Here is a 16,877-nt window from a genome sequence, read left to right as displayed (position 1 = left end):
TCCGGAAGAAGGTGTTAGGCATTTCCGAATTCCGTGGTTCTAGCACGGTCGCTTAACTGTTTTTATTATTGGCTTAATTATCTTGATTTTACTAAATACGTTTTTATTGCATGATTTTACTACCGCTTTTACTTATTATTTACAATTATATAAACGAATTACGCGTACGTATATTCGTATTATATACCTTCCATAATTACGGGGATCATGTCACGCATACGTGTACACAATATAATTGACCATATTATATCCTTTATTACAAATTCATATGTTCGTGATTTAAAATAAAATTAAGAACGTCACCACCCTTATATTTAAACAGTGAACTGCACATCCCGGGTTATATGAAATTTTTTTTTACATCCTCGAAGAAATCCCTTTTATTAAATATTCGCTCGAAATTGCGCGTACGCATAATCCGATTTTGCTTTTAAAAATATAATCAGGGTACGCAAACGCATCCCTAATTGCGCAAAATATTTGTAATGGTATTATGGATTTTTCACAAATTGTTTGTTATATCTACACATTTTATATGAAAATCCTGAGGAATTCACATTTTTAGGATGCCTTTAATTTTTTTTTTTAAAGGATTCACAATTTATTAAATATTGCCCGTCGATTATAATTTCCGAGTATAAATTATATTCATCCACACTATTCTGATTCAAAGAAAAGAATAAAAATATGATTAATACTGTTTTTAGCAAATACAACATATATATATGCCAAAGAATGAATTGTATATGAAACTAACAAGAATGATTTATGAAGGGAAGAAATATTTTTTGAAGAATTTTTATTATTTTTATTTAGTGCAAATTCTATTTCTACTTACCATTGATATAAAGTATTGCAATTTATGCTTGTACACCTCATTTCATTCTCATATACTTGCTTTTAATCTAATAGGCCTAATTGTTTGGTTAATTTATTTATGAGGGTAAATAGGCATCAAGTTGATAAGAAAAGAATTATTATACAAGCTGATTCAATAAAATTGCCTTACATGCAACCTAACTGTATGTCGTAAACATCGTAACAAGCTATATCATATCACTTTTCGCCAATGGTTATACACGCATCTATTATCTTATACATGAAAAACACCACCAACACCATTTTAATCTTATTTAACAATAAATGTTACTAGTGTAGTTTTCTTGATATTTCTATATTAATCTTTACTTAGCTAACAACACCAAAAAAAATTTAAATAATGGCCAACATTCATGCCCTATTCCCTACCTTGACAACTTAATTATAACCTCCTTTAATGAAAATTTAGAAATTAACCTTATTACAACACTTATACAAACTTCAAGAAATGACATTTAACTTACAGTCATCCCGTCAACATATACTACTTATTTAATCATGAAACAAAGCTGAATTTTTAACTAAAGAGCTCAAATGAATAGAAGATAGTATTACAATTCAAACTTTATTTATTGTCATGTTGAAACCCTTCACAACATAGGTTTTAAAAGATATGTACCTGGCAATGAAGGAAGAAGGAGTTAAGATTTCAGCAGTAGCAGCAGTAACAAATTCAGCAGAATAGCAGTATACAGCAAGTCTGAACAAGACCCGTTAACCCAGATGAACAGTGACAGAAACTTGAGGAAAAATTTCAGATTCAAACTGAACAATATCCACAAACAAACAACGGACAGATTCTAGAATAACATTTTTCAGATTTCAGTTTCTTTCCTATTTCAAATTCACATTCCTGATTTTCTGTTTCTGCATTTGTATCTGTTTCAGATTGTGTGTGTGTGTGGATATTCTCTTTTTGTTTCTTTTTCTGTTTTCTTCCTCTCTTTCCTCTTCTTACAAAATAATCTGATTTCTGTTTCTGATTCTATTTCTATTTCTTCCTTTCTTTCTGTTTTTCTCAAATGTATCTGTATTTTTTTTCTCTCTTCAAAATCTGCCTTTTAAATCAGATTTTTCTCTCTCTCAATTCCCTCTTAAAATCTGATCTCTATCTTTCTTCAAAATCTGTATTCAAAATCTGACCTCTTAAAATCTGTTGGCTTCCTGTATTTATACAGGTCTGTCCCTTTCTTTTTAAGTGCTGGCTGGACCCTTTTCTTCTTTTAAAATCAGAAAGTTCCATTAAAAACTGCTTTTGAATACTTTAAATGATCTTATCCTGATTTTAAGCAGCCCCATTACCCTTTGTTCCCCATTATTATCTTAAACTATAGCCACTAACATTCCACTTTCAGCTCACTATTATTATCAGATTACCTTCACTATTTTACCCCAGAAATGCCCCTGAAATCTTGCTGTAATCACTGTTATTACTGCCCTAAAATTCAGAATCTATTACAAAACAGATCTTAAAATCTGTCCAGGCTTAATTATCCTTCTGATTTAAATAGCTAGAACCAATCCTAGACAAATTCTTAAGATAATTGTATCTACCTAACCCTTGTAAGCTTGAATTCAAACTTAACATCACAACAACATTACACTGAATTCAGTATAATAATTCAAACTGAACTTTAACTTTGAACAAAATTAAACAAACACAGGAGCATTGTCAATATACTGACAATGCCCTGAAACTCAATGTTCAGAAATCAACATATACACACCATTGACAAACTTTCTGCTTATTAAACGAGAATCAATTAATTGGGAAGAACTAATTGACTGATTTCAATGATAATAATCAATTCCAAACAGATAAACAAGGTATTACAAACAGCATTAATGGCAATAAGAATTTACAAAACAACTAATCGACGAACTTAATCGAGTCGATTACACATATTATAAACACTCATAAACAACAGAAACAATAGTATAATTCTGATCAAATAGACGAGTATGAGACAGTATAACAGAATTGACTAGAAAATTATGAAAAATTAAACAGACTAATGAAACAAACATAGAATACATGTAGAATACACATAAGAAACAGAAAAATTACCTCTGAACCTTCAAATTCAACCGGACTCAAACTCAACTTGGGTTCGGGCTTTTTGAAATCAAACAGACCTTAGTCGAAGTATTTTCAACTGAAAATACTTTGACTAAGGTCGATTAAACCTCAATCTTTCGTCTGAATTGAAAAAGATTCCAATCTTGGAAAATTTAGGGTTTCAGATCTTGAATTTTAAATCCGAACACTTCTGGGTAGATTCGAATCAAACCAATGATGACACAAGGGTGAGGGAAGCCTAGGGGTGATTTGGTATTAATTTGAACGGGATCTGAGTGAATTCATTTTTGATTCGAACCTTCAAAAGAAGATTCGAAGAGTTCTGAGGGGATTCGAACCAAACCAACACTAGATCCATAACGAGGCATGCTAGGGGGTGCTATGGTGTTAACTAGGGGCTGTTTGGTTTAGATCTGAGCTTGGCTCGAATCTTCAAATGAAGATTCGAGAACCTTCAGGGAGATTCGAGCCAAGCGGATAACATATTCGGATAAAGGGTGTTCATGGGGTTCTGGGGTGTTATTTTGGTGACCGGCGGCGTTGTTGCCGCCGGGTTTCAGGCGGTGGGGATGTTAGGGCGGCTAGGGTTAGGGGTTTGTTTGAGGAAGACGATGATGAACAGTGGAGAGGGGGGGTGTTAAGTTAGGGGGCCGGGGTAGGGGTTTGGACTTATATAGGGACGGGGTGGGTTGATGCTGACCGTTAGATATAGTAGAATGAAAGGTCAGGATTTATCCACTTAACCAAATGATGTCGTTTGGTTTAAGCTGGGGGGACGGGTTGAACCGGGTATCGGATCGGGTAATGATTACGGGTTAGGTTCGTGGGATCTCAGCCGTTGGTCGGCTTTGATCCAACGGTCACTGATAAACTACGACCAAACGATGTCGTTTTGACTCGTTTGAATAAGACCGGATCTGGGCTGCCTGGATTGGGCTGAGGGGGGTAACTTGGTTTTGGGCCTGGATTTTAATCCAGGTCCGATATTTTTTTATTTTTCAATTTATTTTTTATTTTTCTAATTTAAATTTCAATATTAATCACTTTATAACAACTATTCAACATACAGACAAAACATTAATCACACAGTGGAATATTTAAAATAGAACAAAATGCATATTTTTGTGATTTTATTTTGAATCAATGCATAATTAAATCCTAGATATGCATGCAACATGTATTTTATTTTATTTTTCATTTTATTATGGCAACGTAAATATTTACGGATATAAGACAAATATTTAACAAACATCACGCAAATTCAAAAATTGCACAGTAAAAGAAATTTATTTTATTTTTGATTTATTTTGGAGTAGTTTTCGTAAGGCAAAAATCACGTGCTCACACATACACATAAGGTGATACCTAGGATTAAAGATCATTCAACTTCTAAATACACTTGTATACAAAAACATAACTACATATATACTAATTTTAATACCTATATACAAATATATACTAATTTATACATATTTATACATATATATATAACAACATATACAATTAATGACATACCTTGTTGCATTAGATCTCTTCACCTTGAATTGGAACCTCTCGCGTACAGCCAAGTTCTTCATCACATTCATGACTGTCTCTTTATCTTTATAAACTTGATCCTCCTCAACAAATTCGTTCAACATATTATCTATTATACCCGTGTTTTCACTAAGTTTCGTGTTTTCAATCAATTCGATATCATGCATAATCTCAGTGCTATCAATTGTGGATACATCTATAGAATTGGAACTTGTAACAACCAAACAACTTGAACTTGTAGCAACCAAACAACTGGAACTTGTAGCAACCAAACGATTATCATAAATCTCTTTCACTGTCACAAACAAGGGATATTCAGTGAAATTCAAGCTTTTCTTCTTTAATTCGATATACACTTTTACACCTGTATCATTGTATATCAGAATCGGTTGCAAACCATCATTTGGGAGAAAGTTAATCTCTATTGTGTTTAACTCACTATTGATCCTAATCTGTTCCGAAATAGCTGCAACTAAATTGTTGTAGCTGAATGTCGACTCGATTATTACACAATCGCTGACGAAATTGATAAACTTATTTTCTTCCCATTCACCACTATGAAGAACGTAAACGGGAAAAAGCTCCATCGAACAAAAAATTAAAATCAAAATTGCAGCCAAAAATGAGAATTGCGCTGATTTGTAGCAAAAAAAATTGAAGAAATTCGAGATGAAAAAGAAATTCTAGGGTGTTTGGGGCTGCATTGATCGCAAGATCTCATTTTTGTAGTATTTGGGGAAGAAGATTGAAAAGAATCAGAGAAAATCCAGCTGAAACAAAGAAAATCCCGCTTCTTACTCCCCAAAAACGAAAATAACGCCCCTTTTTCGGATATGAGCCTCTAATTTTTGGGCTATTCAATTGTAAATTGAAATTTGGGCTATAAAGTTGAAAAGGAGGCAGCCCCGTTGTTTTAATATGAAAATTTTCCATTTACGTCCCTAGTCACTTGGCCGAACAACCCATAAAAAAATGACCCATGTTTGAAGCCCTTATCCAATGTAGCCCAGGTTGTACATAACCTGAAAATTATTTTTCACCGGTTAGCCCACCCCTTATTTCTGCGTTCCCCTTTTTTCTTCGTTCCTCTTTTTCTTCGTTCTTATTCTCCTTCCCATGTCAGCCTTTGCACCACAAAATTTCTCTACTATTGTTATTCTCCTTCAATTCTTTTTCAGATTTCAATGGTTAACTAAGGATCTGAAAAATAAAAGTCACCATTACAGGTGGTTCGAAGATTCGATTTCAGAAATTGAGTTTTTCGATTTGTTAGTTGTTTGGAATGAGTGTTGTCTCAATTGATTGGAATCATCAAGATAAGTTCAAAACTTAAATTTCAAGTGATTTGGAGTAGATTTAGGCTATATTTGAGTTAAATTTCAGAGGATGTCCAAGGAAGAAGAAGAACACGTGAAGCTCCATTGATAAGATTCATTTGTATAATAATGTATAATATTATATAAATAGTATATAATAGTGTATAAACACAATTTATACACTATTATATCCAAGGTTGATACATTATTCACAGGTATTTGGTGAATTTCTCGCATTTTGTTCTTCTTATACACCTATATACATAGTGTATCAAGAATATTTTCACTCTGTGATTATACATTTTTATACACTTTTATACAACTATATACATAATGTACCTCTTTGTATAAAAGTGTATAACATTGTATAAAAGTGTATAAGCACCGTTGACGAAATTTTTGTACAATTTTCACTTGCAATTGTTGTATAAAACTAGTCCAAATCTCTAGCAAATAGTTTCAAACTTTGTATACAATCTACTTAAACTATTTCTAATAAGTTCAAACAATACACACTCCAAATTTCTCACAAAATCATAATCGAAATTTAACAAGATTAGTATTAAAGGAGATGAGATTTTAGGTTTCTCGTGTCTGTTTTTGCATTTTGCAGTTGTGATAGGTATGTATAAACTTGAAGATATACAAAATTAAAAAAACATCAGAGAAGTATTGGTTATGGAAGAAGGCACGAATGAATGTTGACTGAATGGGGAGCTGATTTTTGTTTTCAGTTTTGTTTTGCATATGATTCTTTTTCATTAATTAAATAAATTAAATATTTATGGGTGAAAAATGAGGAGAGAGCTACAATAGGGGTAGATAAGAATAAATGGGGTTGTTATAATTAGAGGGAATGGGAAAAGAAACGATCTTATTGATATTTGGCTACACATTTGCAAACTTGTAACTGGGCTAAAATAGTGCAAGATCAACTTATGGAGTGCATTATTGTAAAAATAGCACGGTATAACCAGTTTTCGGCCTGGTCATTCAAAAATAGCCAGCGTTTACTAAGTCAATGAAAAATAGCCACTATTTTGCTGCAAAAACAGAGACCGGTATGCTTGCTGGAACTCCAGTATATTATGCTGGAGTTCTAGTGTACTTATGCTGGAACTCCATCATATTATGCTGGAGTTCCAACATATTTATCCTGGAACTCCAGTATAATATGTTGGAGTTCAAGTATACTTATGATGGAACTCCAGCATAATATACTGGCGTATTTTCCGGGTTTTAACAGTGTTTTCGCTCAGATTTATCTTTACATGAAAAGTGGCTAAATTTCGATTACTTTTGAAACTGAGCTATTTTTGAACGACCAGTTATAAATCTGGCTATTTTTGAATTTCTCCCTGCATTATTCTGTAATTTTGTCATAAATTTTATATAGAGTTTCTTTAAATATGACATTGAGTCATACTTCTAATAATAGAATAATATTGAATCCTATTTGAAGTTATATTTAATAGAAGAATTTGAATCCTTGTGAGTATCCACGGTAAATCTTAAATATTACCATTCTATCCAATATGGAATAATCTCTTTTAAAGAAATAATTTAATTTCAAAGATGTAAAAGCTTATTAATATTTTTAGAATATTTTTGTTGTTCAAAATTTAGTATGGAACATTCATGCTTTTACAATAAAATAAAATAAATATATAAATAAATAGATAGATCGATAGATACATAATAGATTAACATGGCCTGAATTCCTTCAAACGTTCAGATTATTAGTATCCAAAAAGGAATCAAACGTTTGAGTGTGGGGAATGGCAATTTACGCTTATTTCATTGAAAATCTTAGGCAAAAGCCTTATATAAACAAACGTTTAAGCCATGACTTTGGAATTAAACTTCTACACCATATGGGATTTATATCCCAAAGTGCGGTAAAATGGGATTTTTCAGTCTCCTTGTCTAAATAACTAACTGAACTAATATACGGATAGGTTAGCCTCGTCAACTTTGTGTAACGTCCTATGTGTAGTTTGAATGGGAAAATAATTCTAGGCTTAGGTGATTTACATTTATGTTCTCAAATTATATAAATATTTAAGGTTATAAAAGTCGATCAATATTTCAAGGATATTTTGGTCGTTCAATATTTAGCATAAATTATTCGTACTTTTATAATAACTAGTTTTAGAGTACGCTTGTTGCGCGTGTATATCATACTAAAAAATATAAACTTTTTAAAAATCACATAAATAAATATTGTAAGAAATATTTTTGCACTATAAAATAAAAACTAAAGGAAAAAGTTATTATTACAAGATTGGCTTGATATGTGAATTTGATATTGTGAGATAAACACATTCCAGTCCTTTTTTCATCATATTAAATCTTTTTTATTCGCATTAAATATTTACATCAAATTAATTTCGTGCTTTTAATATAGCATATAGATTACTTCGTCTCAACAAGTATAAATTTTATAAAAATTACATAATTATTTTTAGGAAATGTATGTTAGTAACAAATGATAATGCGCACACACCACCTATTCCAAAAATGTCTATTTAAATCAGTCGATACTGTCACACCCCCTTTTACCCCTCCAAAAGATAATGTGGGTTATGGATTGTGGGTTAAAGAGTTTTTCCAATTAAAGTGACAATTTGAAATAGGGATTATTTTATTTACAGGGTCACCACTTGGAATTGATTTTTGTCGGTGTTCCAAGTCACCTTTTATTTGAATCCCAATTCAAAGGGAGGTTTGACTCTTTCACTATTGGTCAGCAAAAACAAAGTCCGGATAAGGAATTCTGTTGATCGGGGAGAAGGTGTAAGGCATTACCCGAGTCCCGTGGTTCTAGCACGGTCGCTTTATTGACTATATTTGGCTTATATTATGTAATTACTCATTTTAGGACCTATGTTTATTTTATATTTTACCACTTTTAATTACTTGATTACAAAATCTTGAAACGAGTCACACGTACATATACTCTTTTGGTGCGTCAAAATCTATGTCACGCATACGCATACACAACTAATGACACTTGATTATTACTAAGATTGTTTGGCCAAAGTCACTTAAAGGAATTACATGTCTTAAGCCTCTTTTCAATTAAGTCCAAATCTGTATTAGTCCAGTGCCGATAAATCCCACCATCTCACCTAATCTAAATATATTTTAACAAAATTGCTTATGTTTTTAAAACGACAAACATTTTTACATATGTTTAATTCATTAGATCTACTGATTCAGGGCATTAAGTTGATAAAAGACAAGAAAACAAACAATCATCACATTTAAAAAAAACTAAAATAAACACATGGCTAAAAGACAAAGAAACAAATAACATATTAAAAATTGGTGTAAAAATATACCTTGTATTGATTGAATCCAAACTTTAAAATTGCTGGTACTAAACAACCAAACCAAGAGCGACGACCACCACCGGGAACCTCCAATGGCACAACATTGTCGAAAGTACGAAATTGACTGAAAGTGGAGAAGTGTCAGACCTATTTCAGGGGTATTTTAGGCTTGGCTTTGGGTAGCATTAGAGCTGATTTTCGGGGTTGTTAGCAGCTGATCTCTGCTGTTGTTTTAGCGCTGTTGCGACTGGTTTTTGGCTGATTTTAGAGCTGTGTTAATGGGTTGAAAAAGGGTGCTGGACATGGACGAATTTTTTGCTGGGTTTGAGGATTGTTTCGCTGTCTTTTGGAGCTTGAATTTCCAGCTGGTTTGGGTGGGTTTTGGGCGACTTTTGGCTGCCTTTTTGCTGTTTTTTTCAGCAATTTCGCAGCAAATTTCCCTGCTCTTTTTTGGCCTCTGGGGTCGAAGTTTGGGTTGTCCCTCTTTTTTTTTTTAAGAGGAGCTTTACATGGCTGCTTTTATGGCGGAAAAAATGGAGTGTGATGGCTGCTTTTTTTTCTGACTTTGTTTGTCGAAAGTGACCAGTTCTTCATGAGCTTTACAGCTGGGTTATTTAGGATGCAAGATGATGCACTCATCCTCTTTTCACACGCTCATTTTCCTTTTATTGTCCCCTACTTTCCTCCTTCTTTTTTTGACTTTTTTGTTGTGTGTGTTTGTATTAGTAAGATATAGTGGAAATGTGAGTTGTGAAGGAATAATTGTGTTAGTGGTAAGGTTCGTGCTAAATGATGTGAAGGAGTTAAAAAAATTCAAGCATGGTCAAAAATTAGATGCTCACAGATACATGTTTATTGATTTAAATGTTACAAATATTTTAGGCTAATTATGTTGCACTTGATGTATTTATAAAAATTGAATATGTATTGTTCAAGGAAAATATAACAACAAAACTACGTTTAATAAATAATTAGTTAAATTAGTTCAATATAATTCTCAAAGTTGGTGCATATACATTTTGAGAGATAATTACTGATTCTATTATAAAACATAGGGTCCTCAACAACTAATGCAACTGATTTTAAAGTAAATCATTATCCTAAATAGCACAAAGAAGATCCAAAAAATCATATAGAAAATAAAAATCAATCAACATCGATAAATCTATAAAAATCAAAGAATGCAACTCGTTTTAAGTTATATACGGATTATGCTTACTTTCTCCAAGTCGAATCCATAACAGATCTAGCGAGATGTTGGGAAATCAAAACAAGAAAAATAAGATGTTATGTAAAGCAGGACACTAACGAAAAATTGAACACTAATTAAAATCAAGCATCAAAGTAATAAAAAAAATAAGATGGCAAGTGGTTAAAAAAGCCAAAAACAAAAATAAAGAGAAAGAAGAAGATACCTATGTGATGTAGTGGATATAAGGTTATGAACGTATCATGAGAAAAGTAGTAATTGGTTTCCATACCTCTCGTATACAAGAGAAGAATTAGAATTGGATGTCGAAACAAACTGTGTCTTTTGGGCAGTGTCATTGTGCGAGTGGGATTAATAGTCCAAAATATTAGGAGTTTTTAATAAGGAAAGATTTAATAATTAGTATTTTAAATGATTTTAAAGTCCAAAAATATTAGGAAGATAACTTAGATTACTATTTTGTTCGGTGTAAAAATATATTTTTAAGGGTATAAAAGGCGAACGACATTTCGCTAAGGGCCTTCGTGCTTTTAATATAATATAGAATAAATATAAATAGATATAGATATAGTTATAGATATAGATAGATAATATTCATCACTTACTTAGGAGATTAGAAAACGATGCAGTGTTGTTTGTTTCTTTGCCATGTTTGCGTCGTTTTAAATGAATTGATTTTTGAATTACAGTGAGAAGATTTGTATTGGTATTTTCGATTGTTCTGTTACGGTAACCCCCGCTCCCCACCCCACCCCACCCCACCCCCCAAAAAAGTGTTGGAAAGAAAACTACTCCGTAATAGATATTAGAAAATAAATTACTTTATCCTTTTTCAACTTCTACGAAAATCTGCTCTTTTTAATGTATCGAAATATACATCGCTCCACCAATAATGTATTTATACATTACAGCTCAATCAAAGCGTAAACTTTATAGATTATTTACTCTAAGGGTCATTTGTTCGAAGACAAGTTATGCAGGATTAATAATACAAGAGTTAATAATACCGAAAATTAGTAATTCATGAATTATAATGCGGGGATTAAAATGCAAAAATTTTATTTTTTATTTTTACTTTTTTAGATAACTTTTTTAGCATCTATATTCTTATATTATATTATATCTTATATAAATAATAAGTAAATTTCAACATAAGTTATGCAGATATTATTTTAAGAGAAAAATAAATGAAGCAAACTAAATGATGTCTATAATTGTGGAGAGTTTAATGTGGTGATTAAACCTTGTTTACCTTTCAAATTGGATAATAATTGAATTTGTACGCGATTTTAAGGATATGTGATATAACTTGATACAAATTAAGAAGACACTTTAATATTGAAATTAACGATAAGAAAATAAATGCAAACCACAAAATTGAACAGCCTCTGACTTTGATCACCCTCGAGTCAAGAAATATCTCAACTAGTGTTAGAACTGAACGACAAGGTGAGAAGAACTAGAAATGATTAGTATATTGCTTTCTTTTGTGTGTGTTATAATGTATCCTACAAATGATCTGAACCCCCCTTTGTATAGTAGGGGTGTTCTACTTTTGGTATAATTCTATACAAGGTAAAAATCTCATGATTTGCTAATTAATCGGCCTCTTCTTGATACATGCCGAGATTTTCGCCGTGATCCTTGACCAATTGCAGATATTTCAGCTTTCCGTTATTTGGCTCGGTAAGTTTCCCTCGATCTTGCTCGGTCTCTGGGTCACAAACTCGACGATCTAATTTTACATCTTGGTTCGATATAACCCGAGCTCAAGCTTTGACCTGCCATGTTTCAGTCTAGATTTGTCAAACAATGGACGAACCCAGTTTTGACCGTATACAGAAAGTCCCCTCGTTTTTCGGAGAGAAGATGACGAGAAGCGATATGAACTTCCGAACCTCGCTCCGATAGATCATGACGTAAGCGACAAAAAGTCGTTGAAACGTCCAGTCGGTCCAGTCTCCAAGGCATTAAATGTGTGGTTTTGAACATTCATTAGTAAACTATAAATATCCCAACTTTCATTCATTCAAACTTTATGTTCAAAAGCTTCTTCTACTCTTGTTCTTTAAGAATCTCTTCACTCTCCAACTTTTGTGCCAAGATTTCTTGAACCTTTTGCGGCCACTAAGCGTACCTTCTTAATATCCTTTTCTTCATCTTTGCTTTAAAATGGCGAAAACTTGTAAGACTCTTCCACAGAAAGAAAAAGTTTCTTCATCATGGCCTGTCGGCGATAGGATTGCGGCGGAGCCACTCCCTGAAGAGTTCGTTCCAGGAGGGTGGCTGATCGGTGCTGATTTCAAGATAGAAAAAACTTCCTCGGTACCGAGTCGATGTGAGCCGGTCTCGGGATATATATATACAATCACCGATGATCTCCTCTTCAAGGTCAAAGAGGATTGTAACTGGGTCGATAAATAAGTGGTAGTGCCCTCGCCTGAGGAATCAATTACCACCCATATGGAGGTTTTTTTTAGGTGTTTACACTTACCTCTTCATGTTGGGTCCCTTAGACCCGATCATTATTGCCTTCTGCAAAAGGTATGAAGTGACCCCCAGTCATATCAGTGTTATTAAAAGTGCACGTTTCTCGCTTAAAGCGCAGAAGCGAGGTGAGGCGACTGCCCTGCGCTTTTCTACCCTAAACCGCGACTCACATGAATAAGCGCACGCTTTACCCTAAAAAGCGAGAAGCGAGGCGATGAAAAAAGCACAGAAAAGCTCGCTTAAGCGAGGTCCAGGCATCTGCTAGGGTTTTAAAAAAAATAACTTCGCAAATACACTTACGCAAATACTCTGCTGCAAGCGACGACTACATTGTTCGACGGGTAAGTTTCTTCTTCTTCTTCTTCTTCTTCTTCTGATTTTTTTCAGTTAACTATTTGACTCCCATTTCTCTTATTCTTTCTATTTTTTTCAGTTTTTATTGCTCTGTTCTTCTGCCCTAATTTATGCTATGTTTTCTCTGTGTGCTCTGTTTTTTGTTATTTTCTATTCTTTCACTGTTCTGGTTCGTATCCTTAATTATTCTTTTTTTTTTGGATTGTTGATTGTAGTAAATTCATTCTTATTATTCAATAGCATCAAGCCAAAAAAGAGATCCAACTTGGGCGAAGGAGTTGCAATTGGTAGTACTAACACAAAAATGCAATGTATCTTTTGTCAAAAAATTTATAACGGTAGAATACATCATCACAAGAGACATTTAATTGGTGGTTTTAGAGATGTCAAAGAATGTCCAAGTGTTCCGGATTCTGTTAAGCAAGAAATTAGAGAGTATGTTGAGAGAGAAAATGAGTTAAAAAATCCAATGAGCCATGGAGCATCTATGATTAATCTTCTTAATGAAGATAGTCAAATGGATGAGGATGACCTTGAAGTCAATGATATATCAATGAGACCACCTCCCTCAAAATCTCAAGGAAAAAATTCAACAAGTAGAAGTGGATCATCCACCGCCGGTAGCAATGTGAAAGGTCCTCTTAATCTTTTTTCTCGCAAAAACCAAATGAAAAGAGAAAGGGTGAAGCTATTGACTTAGATTCTTGTAGGAAGAGTTTAAGGGAGCGCGTTGTAGATGCTTTTGCCAGGTGGATGTATGATGCAAGACTCCCTTTTAATTGTGTAAATTACACCGATAGTTTTGGTGAATTTATTGATGTCGTAGGCCAAAATGGCCCAGGAATGAAGCCCCCTACCTATCATGAAGTAAGAGTTCCTTGTCTAAAAAAAGAGGTGGAGAAGACAAATAAGATTGTCGAGGAGCATAAGGTGCAATGAAAAATTTATGATTGTTCCATTATGATGGATAAATAGACAGCAAAAAAAATGGAAAAATGGTCATTAATGTTTTGGTGAATTCTCCGAGAGGTAGTGTTTTTTTTAATTTTATGATGCTAGTGACTCTTCAACCGGTTCCAATAAAATATTCAACTTGTTTGAGAAAACAATATTGAAAGTTGGACCGGAAAATATGGTTCAAGTTGTTACTGATAACACAAGTGATAATAAAAAAGTGGGTGACGTGTTGAAAGGAGTTTTCCCGAATATTTTTTGGACTCCTTGTGCTGCACATTGTATCAACTTGATGTTTGGTGACATTTTCAAGTTAGCCCCATATTTTACAGGTGAACAAGTGGTTCTTATTTTGTATTTTAACCTTCATGTTAATTGCTTATACTTATTAACTATGAAATTGATTTCTTACAGTTTTTGCTAAGGCGATCAAGATACGTTCTTACATTAGTCAAAGGCCATTGTTGTTGAACATGATGAGAAGAGACAGAAATCAGAGAAATTTGGTAAAACCGGCTAAGACAAGATTCACGACAGCTATCATGACTTTGCATAGTTTTTACCTGCAAAAGAAAAATTTGCGAACCTTGTTCATGTCAACCAAATAGAGTGAGAGTATCTATGCAAAGGAAGCTCTTGGGAAAGAAGTTGCGAGATTTATTGTTGGTCCATATTTTTTGAATGACACTGTTCAAGCACTTAAAGTTAGTAATCCTTTTGTTACTGTACTTCGTTTGGTGGATGGGGATAGAAAAGAGATACATTTATGAAGCCATGGATAGGGCTAAAGAATCTATTGAGAAGGCATTTGATCATGATAGGAGGAAATATGAGAGAGTTTTTGAAATCATTGCTAAAAGGTAGACGGATCAACTTAATTAACCTTTACATGTAGTAGGGCATATTTTGAACCCCAGATTCTTTTATACAAATAACGAGAAGAAGACTTTAGATGTAGACATGTGAAAGGGGTATCATGCACGTATTGCAAAGTTGGTTCCAGATAAAGCGATGAAAGACAAAATAGGCGAAGGGCTTGGTGTGTATATGCAAGCCGATAGAATACTTGGATTAGCTTCGGCCATTAGAGGCAGAACCAAATTGGCACCAGGTAAGCAAGTTCTTTTAATTGTTTTACTCTTTAGAGCTTTAACTTTTAAGTTATTAACTTCTAAAATAATACTTCTACAGTTGAATGGTGGATGCGATATGATTATGAAGCTTCAAACTTGCAATAATTTGCTATTAGAGTTCAAAGCTTAACTTGTAGCTCATCCGGATGCGAGAGAAATTGGAGTGTTTATGAACATGTGAGAAGCTATATTACATTATTACTAAATTGAAGTGTATCTCAATTGTCCTAAGTACTCCTCTTAATTACCTTCTACAACTTATATGCAGATTTATACTAAGAAGAAGAATAGGCTTGAGCTAAAGAAACTCAATGATCTCGTGTTCGTAAAATATAATAGAACATTGGCTCGTCGTTACAAAGCTCGCAATATTATTGATCCAATTTTATTTGATAACATTGATGAAGCAAATGAATGGTTAACCGGAGCCCCCAAAAATCGTGAAGAAGAAGAAAAAGAAGAAGAAGTATTTGAAGGAGAAGGTTTCACTTTTGGTCATGTTGCTATGACAAGTGGAGTTGAGGAGAATGTTTATGGTTTTAGGGGAAGTACTTTAAGGAGCAAAGAAAGAGTATCTACAAGTACAAGTACATGTACAAGTAGAACCCTAATTGATGAAGCCTCCGATGAAGAAGAAGAAAAAGATGACCAATATAATAACTCGAACATGACGACACATCAAAAGCTTGGAGATCTTGTTGAAGAATAGGATGTTGCTCCTTTTGTGATTTTGTTTTGCATTTGCTTAATATGTTATGACTTTTGAGGATTATTCACTATCTAGTTTTAGTATCTATTATTTACTTCTTGATTTAAGAATTTAAACATTTGCTTAATATGTTATTTTTATTGAGTTCTTGGCCATTTATCTATGCCTATTTAATTTATGTGTTAAATTGCGCTTCATATGAAAAAAGTGCACGCTTCGCTTCGCTTTTCTCACTTCGGTGAAGCGAGGCCTTCTCGCTCTCCAAAACACTGGGTCAGATTCACCCATATTTCTAGAGGATAGTGATTCTTTTTTATTTTTTCGTAAACAAAATCGAGCGGTGTACTTTCACCCTCGATCACCTTATGCGCCTGTACAGTCCCCGACTCTATCGAGGGGATTAATCAAACTTGCTCGCTGGGCCACCAGGGCCCCGTTCTCGAGTATAGATAAGGATCGGGACCGAGTTTGGATGGGTCGATTTGTTCAAGTGAGGACCTCGGACTTGATCCCTGCCGAGTATATGCCATTTCTCGAGAAATGGAATATGAAGCGTAAGTATAACTTCTCCTTAAGGATTTTATTTATTGTTTCTTCCCTTTGCTTCCTTCTTACAGTATTTTTATGGTGCAACTGTGTCTCGGATGTCAGATGTAGTTCCTCAACTCAATGAGCGGGTCGAGGGCCTGGTGCCACAAAGACCATATTCCGATCCCGCATGGCACGAATTGTCGAAGGGTCGGTGAGAGGCGCATAATCATGGTAAGTTTTCTTTTCTGATGTAATAATGTTTGATTTCCTCCTTGCGCTATCGAATTCTTTTCGATTTTATTTTCTTTTGTAGGTCTCCCCAAAGATGTTGCTATGAGGTCTCCATCCGG

General features: G+C 33.7%; 1 long non-coding RNA gene across 1 annotated transcript; it reads right to left on the bottom strand.

Annotated features, from left to right (window-relative positions):
* Nucleotides 1-1,278: 1,278 nt before the first annotated feature.
* On the bottom strand, nt 1,279-9,620 carry LOC138880482 (uncharacterized). Its single transcript, XR_011403179.1, has 3 exons — nt 9,156-9,620; nt 4,475-4,790; nt 1,279-1,498 (listed from the first exon to the last, which is right to left on the bottom strand). It is a non-coding gene; the product is annotated as an uncharacterized lncRNA (long non-coding RNA).
* Between the last annotated feature and the right edge of the window lie 7,257 nt (nt 9,621-16,877).

This window comes from Nicotiana sylvestris, chromosome 10 (genome assembly GCF_000393655.2).
Source record: "Nicotiana sylvestris chromosome 10, ASM39365v2, whole genome shotgun sequence".
In the NCBI taxonomy this organism is placed as follows: domain Eukaryota; kingdom Viridiplantae; phylum Streptophyta; class Magnoliopsida; order Solanales; family Solanaceae; genus Nicotiana; species Nicotiana sylvestris.
Note: the sequence above shows the minus strand (reverse complement) of the source record. Positions and strands in the feature narration are given on the sequence as shown.